Here is a 10,350-nt window from a genome sequence, read left to right on the forward strand (position 1 = left end):
GTCTCAGTTCATCCTCACAACCACCCACTGAGTAGATACAGCCTGGCCAAGTGCTCTTACCTTCTGGTTCCCACAGAGGCCAGCACACAGCTCTTCCCCTCCGTTCCTACTACTATCTACAAGGGGTCTACCCTCCCAATCACTTCCTAGCTTTGAAGGCTGTTGCAGGTTTACAGCCTGACAGATGCACACCGCCTTCTCTGACTGCACCTTACTATGCATTACCCCCTATTTGAGGCCTTTTGCTCTAGAAGTGTTATGAGTTTCTAGGCACCAGGCCACAAGGAAGACCATATTGCTGGGAACAATAGGCTTCCTTCTTCATAATCCTTTCCTATTTCCTTTTCAAACACCCACCACCACCCCCCCCTTCCCCCAGCCTCTGGCCCTGCCCAGATGCTTCCCAACTGCTGTAACTAGGCTTGTAATCCAATTCTGCCAAAGTGCTGCTGGCTGGGATAAACACATAGAAACCCTTTAACTCTTTCCAGTCTGCTATTTGCAGCTTATACCTACTTAAAAAAAAAAAAAAAAAAAAAGACTTGTCATTTAACTATACTGGAAGGTAGAGTCTGTTAAATGTCTTTAAGAAAAGTACAAGATGCTTCGGGAAACAGATGTCAGAGAACCTCGAGGCACCCACGCCTGGCTTTCACGCTGTCTCATTAAGCACTTGATGAGGAGTTTAAGCAAGGAGGCCTTAATAACCCCAGTAATCTCTTACTGGTTATCTCCCTGTTTTGCTTCCTGAAGCATCTATTCTGTTTCATTTCCTTTTCCTTTAAGGAGAAGCTTTGGTTCTGTGAACACGCGGTCTCTGCAGTGACCCCCCACGTGAAGGAAAGCAAAGACTGGCTAGAAACTCCCTGGATTCTTCAATTTGTGGCAAGCTTTGGGATAAAGTTTATGCCAAAAGCCAAATGGCTAGTTTCATAATGATAGCTCTTAGCAGAGGGGCAGCAAACTTAGCAACCAATCACTAGTGTTATAATTTCAAGACGTAGAGACTTTTCTGATCCACAACCACACATTTTCCCATTTGGTTCATGGTTTCTTGGAGATGATGCACTTGGGGGGGTCAGCAGGTGTGGAGGTGTGCAGACCAAGCTGTCTCCATGGTGGCTTGGTCGAATGTCTGCTGTTTATGAATTGCAGGTCTGACAATCTGAAACTGAAGAACTTAACATCTCATGGGTTTCAAGGTGAGGTGTTAGCCACTTCAGAGTATTTCTTCCACCAGCTTCTTCCTGTCTGAAAATCTGAGGAAATTTTATTTGGTTCACAATCTATCTTTGGCTGGTCTCTTGGTCGAGATTGTTAACTTTGTCAGCAATTGTTCAGATACATCTTAATTCCTTTTTAAATATTTTTAATGTATCTGATAACATAGAATCACCTATTTTTAATTCATTAGTACTCATTATAGTACTCATTATAATCACCTTTAGTCTAATAATAAATTACTATTACACTCAGTAATATGGTTGTTATAACATGCATATATAAAAGCTTAGAGGTCTCCAAAATAGATCAAACCCATTTTCTTAAAACTAAATCTAAATTGTGTTCTTCAACCAGTGTTTCTTGATTCCATTATTTCCCCTCCTCTATTTTATTACTCATGCTGGAAATGTAGGAAGCTTTCTCACTCTTTACCCCTCCACCTCATGACCCTACCTCAACATCAGTCATCAGGATCTATTGATTCCATCTCTCAAAACTCTCTTTATTTTTGACTTCTCACCAATCCGTCCTCTGCAAGCTAGGCCAATCAACTATAACCACAGGCCTACTCATCAGTCCTTTAAATAGTTATTGACACTTTTATTTTCCAACTTGCATCCAAAGTTAATCCTAGAAAAATCTCAAATCTTTTATTTCACTCCCCTACTTAAAATCCTTCAGTGGCTTTCCATATCTCTTATTATCTGTGTTTAATAGTCTAGTAGGCCCCAAACAACCTGAGGTCTGTCACGTCTTTGTTCTCTGTGTTTGACCTTTCTCGGCCTTGCATGCATGTCTTGGCCATACTGGCCGCTCCATGCTCTTTTTCATCTCAGGATATTTTCAAATATTGTTCACTTCCTGGAACATTCTCCAACCCTCCTATGTCCCCTTAACCAAGGTAACTCTTATTTACCCTGTAGATAACAGCTAAAATGTTCACTCAAGGAATAATTACTTCCTTCATCCATCCTATCCCCCAAACACACTCCCAGCTAAGCTTCGAGTTCTGTTTCTAAAGTATCCTGACTCCTTCCTTCCTAGATGAGTCAATTCACAATAGTAATCACTTGTTTACATCTGTGTTTCCTGCTGAGTGATTGCAGGTAGGGACCTTAATCCACAAATCTAGATGTGCAAGTAATAAAGCATTGCTTTGCTTTCTTTAAATTCACTTACAGCGAACACTGTTTAATCAACTTCATTCCAAATCCCAGCAATCTGGAGAGATTTTAATCCCAATAATTATCACAGTATTTTGTCCTCTTTTCCTTAGCATCCTATAAAAATCCAGGTGAGGAGTCTTATTCTGTCTCAAGGCATTGCAGAGGCCCGTCCTATTTTTGTTACGTACTGATTACGGTGGAAAAGCTTATTTTCCCTTCTGACATTGTCGCACATGGACCCTATTTGCTTTGTGCCTCTCTCAAGGTCCAAGACTCTTTATGGGGAGTGGCAACTCCATGGTCTAGGACTGGAGTCTCTGGGTATACTTGGAGTCCTGTCACTGCCCAAGGAAAAGGGATAGGGCCATAGTACTGGCAGACCCAGCAGCCCTGCTCTCCCCCCAGTCTGGGAAATCCCCAGTCAGTGACCCTGAAAGTATTCCTTTCTCCCCATTTCTCCACTCTCTATGAGCACAATCTTTCAGAAAGGGAGTTGCTTTCCATGTGTGAAACAGAATTGAGTGTTTGGGGTATAATCAGAGTTTAAATCAAACAGGCTTTAAAAATCATGTACTGCGGTACTTCAATAACCTTCCTTTCAAATGGACAACATATTTCCACTTCCCTCTGCCATAACTGAGATAAGCTTGGAAAGGAGATTTATTACCCTTGTTTATAAAGGCCAGACATAGGGAGAGAGCGGGGGCGGGGGGGGGGGGAATGGGGAGAGATTGGAGTTAATTCTGACATAGTTCTTCAACAAGATTTCTTATTCTTCCAGAAGACATCCAGCAATTGGGCTATGCTGGCAGAAATTAAGTTCAATTCTCTATGGCGGCATATTGTCTAATACATGGTTGATGCTTAAGAATATCAAATAAAGAACAATCCTTTCCTGGGAATTGTGCTCTCCCCCAGCTATGAACATTAGGATTTTGCAAAATGTGTTTGTTTCTCTAGCACTGAGGCCAATCTGGACTTTGGCAAAGCACCTATCCTACAGGACTGATTCTTTTAAGAACAAGCCCCAAGCTCCCAGAAGCACATTTGCTCAAATGTAAGTGGGCTGCTATTCAAGTAATTTGCTCCCTAACTGCCTTGTGACAATCTTGTCTCTCTTCCCTTGTTCTTTCTCCAGCTTCCCTCCTGCTTTGGCCCCAAAGACTGTTGCATCATTTCATCTGCTTTTTTCAGAAACCTAGTTTTCTTTTCATATCCCATTTCTGGGCTCACATACTGCCTACAAAGCCCACTATTTCCATTGACCGAAATCTTATAAAGAGTACCCCATCTTGCGACAGATTCATATTCAGACCTCAAAGATATCCATGGCCATTTAGTCCCACTTGATAAACCCTCGTCCCAATCCTAAACTGGTTAGGCCACATAACTCTGTCTCAGAATCTAATGCTCATCTTATATTCCATGGTGTAGTGGTTAGCACATCTGCCTTGCATGTAGAAAATCCTGGGTTCAATTCCCAGTGGAATCACAAAATTGCCTTAGTTTCTATTCAAAAGGAATTTAGTGAACCATGTCTCAGAATCTCAATCTTTATCAAAGAATTCTAATATTGGATTTCTAGTTTTAAAAGAATCCCAGGGTTGCAAAGTACAGGCCTAGCCTTATATATATAGTTTGTCCATCATTCATATCTAATTTATTTCAATCACTGGGAAGCCAACTTTTTAAACCAATATATTCAGCTTTCTTTAAGTAGACTTCTTCATTTAATATTTAAGCTAGTGCAGGATCATTTTTTGTGGCACATACTCTGAAGACCAGGCAGGAAAAATGCTGTTATCCTTTTATTCTAGGAATACAGAACACATTTTTCTACAGGATGATTTAGGTGTTAATGAAAACATATGCACCCAGAGACATTAGTTTTAGTGATGAAAAACAAGTAAAGGCACATCTCCACCCTCTGCACCATAAGGAAGCTCTTTCTCAATGCAATTATGACAAGGAAATGCCCCAACTCACAGTTACCAGGTGAACAACACATTGCATAAGTCATATGATGAATGAGAACAAAATTAAGTCATAGAGCATTATTGGAGAGAAAAATACCATCAAAGGAGTATCCAACCACAAAAAATAGCCAAGGATGCTGCCATAGTCAGCATAGGCTAATGGGAATAGCAAGTCTAACAATTGTTGCTCATGTACATGGGTAGCATCTTCTACTCAATCCAGACCATCTGACCTGTCCTTACCTTCAGCCCTGTTACATCATCAGAAACAAATTCTACCCTTAGCAATGGATTTTAAAATATTATAGCCTCATATTTGGATGTGACATTCATTCAAGCCCTGACCTTTCTCCTAGAACACACATTCATAATTGCATCTGGGTAGTTTTCTTCTGCTCACTCAAATTTTACAGAAGCATGGCTTTTGAAGCCAAATGGGTATAAGTCCTAATCCTATTTCCACTATGGAAGTTTTAATATCTGGCCCCTTGCCTATAAAATAAAGATAAAATCTTTATTTGCAGAGTTTTACAAGCATTGACTGAGATAATAAATATAAAATGCCTGGCAGAGAGTCAAGTACATGGTAAATGCTTAACTTGTTGCTTTTTAAAATCCCATACCACCATTCTCGAGTTTTCTGTTAGTTTTAGTCTGATATTCTGTTTGCTAAAATGTTTAGTATCTCATCTCAAAACTTGCAGCACTCTAATTAGGCATTTATTCTTCTAGGTCTGCACTGTCCAAATAAAGTAGCATTTAAATGGTATTTAAGCATACATTTTAATCCCTAACCACATTTCAAGTGCTCAATGACCACATATAACTAGTGGCTACTGCACTGGACAATACAAATAACATAGCCATTAGGACAAAAAGTTCTATTGGACAACACTGGCCCAGATAATACCTAAGGACCTTACTAATATATTCTGATGATCACCTCTGAAGCATTTCATAACCTTTTCCTCAAACTGTCAACAAATGACAGATGCCCCAGAGGCCATCTGCTATCATAACACAAGTTTTTAAACTTGAAAATTGTTCACATATACTGTGGTCAGATAAATAATAAGATTTTCAGTTTTGAGCCTTCTATTCCTAGGTTAGGATGCCAGTGAATACAAAGAATTAACCTGAAACTTAACTGACCTTTAGAAATAAAAAACCACATTAAATATCCTTGGAAGATTTTGCAATATTTCTCCTCAAAAATTTAAGAGTTAAATTAAATATTCCCAAAAATGGGTCTCAGAAGAGTACCAATGTCTAATATTTCATGTCCAATTTATTTTTTTTTTATAAATTAATTTTTATTGGTGTTCAATTTACCAACATACAGAATAACACCCAGTGCTCATCCCGTCAAGTGTACCCCCCAGTGCCCGTCACCCATTCACCCCCACCCCCCACCCTCCTCCCCCTCCACCACCCCTAGTTCATTTCCCAGAGTTAGAAGTCTTTATGTTCTGTCTCCCTTTCTGATATTTCTCACACATTTCTTCTCCCTTCCCTTATATTCCCTTTCGCTATTATTCATATTCCCCAAATGAATGAGAACATACACCGTTTGTCCTTCTCCGGTTACTGTGGCCAAGTTCAAAAAGGGTGTTGCCTGAGTTCTCCTCTGGGATTTTGATGGAATCTTGTCTCACATTTAGATCTTTCATCTATTTTGAGTTTATCTTTGTGTATGGTGCAAGAGAGTGGTCCAGTTTCATTCTTCTGCATGTGGATGTCCAATTTTCCCAGCACCATTTATTGAAGAGACTGTCTTTCTTCCAGTGGATCGTCTTTCCTCCTTTATCGCATATTAGTTGAGCATAAAGTTCAGGGTCCACTTCTGGGTTCTCTATTCTGTTCCATTGATCTATGTGTCTGTTTTTGTGCCAGTACCACACTGCCTTGATGAACACAGCTTTGTAGTACAACCTGAAATCTGGCATTGCGATGCCCCCAGATATGGTTTTCTTTTTTTAAAATTCCCCTGGCTGTTTGGGGTCTTTTCTGATTCCACACAAATCTTAAAATAATTTGTTCTAAGTCTCTGAAGAAAGTCCATGGTATTTTGATAGGGATTGCATTATACGTGTAAATTGCCCTGGGTAACATTGACATTTTCACAATATTAATTCTGCCAATCCATGAGCATGGAATATTTTTCCATCTCTTTGTGTCTTCCTCAATTTCTTTCAGAAGTGTTCTGTAGTTTTTAGGGTATATTTTGAGAACCATTTGAATGGTAAATGGTTCTCCAACCTTTTATTTTCAGGTTGTAGGTGTCCTTCTGTCTAAAATGAGTCTCTTGTAGACAGCAAATAGATGGGTCCTGTTTTTTTATCCAGTCTGAAACTCTGCGCCTTTTGATGGGGTCATTAAGCCCATTCACGTTCAGAGTTACTTGAACTTCTTCTTAAAGGGGAGTTTTAAGAGTCCCCCTTAAAATTTCTTGCAGAGCTGGTTTGGAGGTCACATATTCTTTCAGTTCCTGCCTGTCTTGGAAGCTCTTTATCTCTCCTTCCATTTTGAATGAGAGCCTTGCTGGATAAAGTATTCTTGGTTGCATGTTCTTCTCATTTAGGACCCTGAATATATCCTGCCAGCCCTTTCTGGCCTGCCACGTCTCTGTGGAGAGGTCTGCTGTTACCCTAATATTCCTCCCCATGAAAGTCAGGGACTTCTTGTCTCTTGCTGCTTTAAGGATCTTCTCTTTATCTTTGGAATTTGCAAGCTTCACTATTAGATGTCGAGGTGTTGAACGGTTTTTATCGATTTTTAGGGGGGATCTCTCTATTTCCTGGATCTGAATGCCTGTTTCCCTTCCCAGATTGGGAAAGTTTTCAGCTAGGATTTGTTCAAATACATATTCTGGCCCTCTGGCCCTTTCGGCGCCCTCGGGAACCCCAATTAAACGTAGGTTTTTCTTCCTCAAGCTGTCGTTTATTTGCCTTAATCTGTCTTCATGGTCCTTCAATTGTTTATCTCTTTTTTCCTCAGTTTCCCTCTTTGCCATTAACTTGTCTTCTATGTCACTCACTCGTTCTTCCACCTCGTTAACCCTCGTCGTTAGGACTTCTAGTTTGGATTGCATCTCATTCAATTGATTTTTAATTTCTGCCTGATTGGATCTAAATTCTGCAGTCATGAAGTCTCGTGAGGCCTTAATGCTTTTTTCTAGAGCCACCAGTAGCTGTAGAATAGTGCTTCTGAATTGGCTTTCTGACATTGAAGTGTAATCCAGATTTTGTAACTCTGTGGGAAAGAGGGCTGTTTCTGATTCTTTCTTTTGAGTTGAGGTTTTCCTTCTAGTCATTTTGCTCAGTGCAGAGTGGCCAAAAACAAGTTGTATTGGAACACGGGGGAGTATCACTGGTCCGTCCAGCTGGTCTTCTGGGGGAGGGGCCTGTTGCGCTGATTTTCAGGTGTTAGCACTTGGGGGAGCTGCTCTGCCCCTGCCTGCTGCAGGGCTCAGCGGGGGTTGTTTACCCCGCCAGGCCCCAGGAGGAACAGCAGCAGTTGCTATGGCAACTCTGGAAGCCTGGATTCAGCCTCCGCAGGAACTACGGGGCTCGGGGCTCTCGGCTCTCCGTCCGCAGGGCCTGGAGGCTCCGGGGCGGGGCCGCTGATCTGCTCAGCTCGGGGCAGGAGCGTCCTCGCTGTCTCGGGCCCTCCCGGCCTCTGCCTGTCCCGGGGGAGGCCGGATCCTGGGCTGTGTCCCGGCGCCCTGTGCTCCGGGGCCTGCGCTGTTGGATTCGCGCTCCCGCCCCGCAGCCCCCTCCGCGGAGCCGCCGCCCGAGCCCCTCCGAGCTGCTCCGGTCGGTCCCGCCGTGCGCGCTGCAGCCCTTAGGGAGCTCGGCGCACTCTCCTGCGCTCGCAGGTGTCTGTTAGTGTCCCCGGGAGCCCGAGGGCATCCCCGCCCTCCTGGGTCCTGCTCCAACTCCCTGCGAGCCCCTTTCCGCCCGCCCGGGAAGGTTGGTGCAGCTCCTGCTCCTCCGGGACGGGGCTCTCCTGTCCTGGGGACACTCGCCCCGGCCTCAGCCCGGCTCCTCGCGGGGCCCCTCCCCCTCGGAGGCCTTTTGTTCCTTTATTTCTCTTTCCCCGTCTTCCTACCTTGATAGAAGCGTGAACTCTTCTCACTGTAGCATTCCAGCTGGTCTCTCTTTACATCTCAGGCCGAATTCGTAAATTTTCAGGATGGTTTGAAGGTTATCTAGGTAATTTGGTGGGGACAGGTGATTTGGGGACCCTGCTCTTCCGCCATCTTGCCCCTCCCCACCTTCATGTCCAATTTAATAGTATCATATTGACTCATGAGAAATCTCCAGTTCTAAACTCTTTAAATTATATGATTCTTTAATGATTTGAAGTAAAATAGACAAGACAGGGCCCTTGCAAGTTTCCCAGCTTTTACTGCTCATATCTTTCTCTTTCGACCATCCAAAAGACCATGGATTACCCTCTGAAAAAGGACTTCTCCCTTTTACTTCTCTGGAGGTTACCAGCTTCGAGTGAAAAACTACCTCATTTAATCGAGAAAGTCATGTGGCATAAAATATAGTATCTGCCATTATTCTCTATTCATTCATTTAATTGGTAAATATTATTGAGTACCTGGTCTGTGTCGGACCATTGGCTAACTGCTGGTGATACAGTGATGAACAAAATGAGCATGTCTCTTCTTTGATGGAGTGTATTAATGTATGTTCTAATTCAGCCTGACCAAGATTAAATAAGTTATGAGTTTTTAGTTTTTAGTTGCCTTATTTTCTCACCTCAGACTAAATGGTATTTTATTTTGTCACCATGTGTAATAGGGGAAGGGACATTCTAATATCTTCACATCATAGTCAAGGCAAAATTACATTCTCCAAAGCCATCCACCTTGGTCTGACAACCAGCCACCAGTTCGGGGCAACTCTCCAAGATGGCGAATATGTTTCGCTTCATAGGAGAACTGTAATTAATTGGTATTGGTATCCAATCTATTTTGAGGAGCTGGACTGAGAAGGAAACTGAAGCTAGATTTGGTGGGGGTGGGGGAATATGATGATATGTTAGCAATCTCTTCCATGGGCTCCAGAGATTAGAATATAATAGACATGCCCAGTTACTTATACTACCTGGAATAAAAATGAAGGATGTGGTAGGAGGAGGTGTTCCAGAGTTAGAAGGCAAGCAAGGGCAGACATAGAGGCATCAAAAAGCATCAAGATTAGGTGATTTGTCTCCAAATTGCCTATGTACTCTTTGGTGGTTCCTAGTCTGATCAAAATCTCCTTCTTTCAATTAGTTTCTCTTAACAAGCCCTCTTTCTCTTCTAAACTTCCTCCAAACCAAGGCTGTTCACATGCAAATTATCTTGCTTTCATTATCATTAAACTTAACATTCTTAAAATTCAACTCCAAATTTGATGAGCTCTGCATTTATAGGAAACTAAATTTCAGAATAAGCAATAAAATAAAGTTAGCCATGTAATTAGATCTCTACATAAAGGTCTACCCCAACTATTTAGAACAATGTCAAGCTAGCCACACAGAGCTCAGGTTGTGTTTTTCTTAATCAAACTGAAGAAGAAGATGGATATGTACTTTGTGCACAAAAGATAGAAAAATAAAGCAAACAATACTGTTGAAATCCTATTCCCAGAAAATGCTCAATTTCTTACTTCTATGCAATAAATTCCTAAATACTCCCTAAACTATTATTAAAAACAAACAAAAACCACAGTATCTTCTTTTCCTCCTACCAGTCTCTATGTGTGTGTGTGGGGGGGGGGGCTGGGGGAGGTGGTGGTGAGAAGGGGAGGGGGTACCAAAGATAAAACAGAAGAATAAAAACTAGCTATAAAATTACCAATGAACAATTTACTGCCATGCCTGGGATATCATTCTTATAACTCTGTAAAATGACAATATACTGAAGAGTCAAGTTATTTCATGCCTACAATTTGTGTAGTGAAGGTCTGCTCATTTTTTAAAAGACA

At 41.9% G+C, this 10,350-nt stretch overlaps 1 non-coding gene across 1 annotated transcript; it reads left to right on the forward strand.

Annotated features, from left to right (window-relative positions):
- The first annotated feature begins 3,809 nt into the window (after window positions 1-3,809).
- TRNAA-UGC (transfer RNA alanine (anticodon UGC)) lies at window positions 3,810-3,882 on the forward strand. Its single transcript has one exon. It is a non-coding gene; the product is annotated as a tRNA-Ala (tRNA).
- Window positions 3,883-10,350: the final 6,468 nt, after the last annotated feature.

This window comes from Nyctereutes procyonoides, unplaced genomic scaffold (assembly GCF_905146905.1).
Source record: "Nyctereutes procyonoides isolate TBG_1078 unplaced genomic scaffold, NYPRO_anot_genome, whole genome shotgun sequence".
Taxonomy (NCBI): domain Eukaryota; kingdom Metazoa; phylum Chordata; class Mammalia; order Carnivora; family Canidae; genus Nyctereutes; species Nyctereutes procyonoides.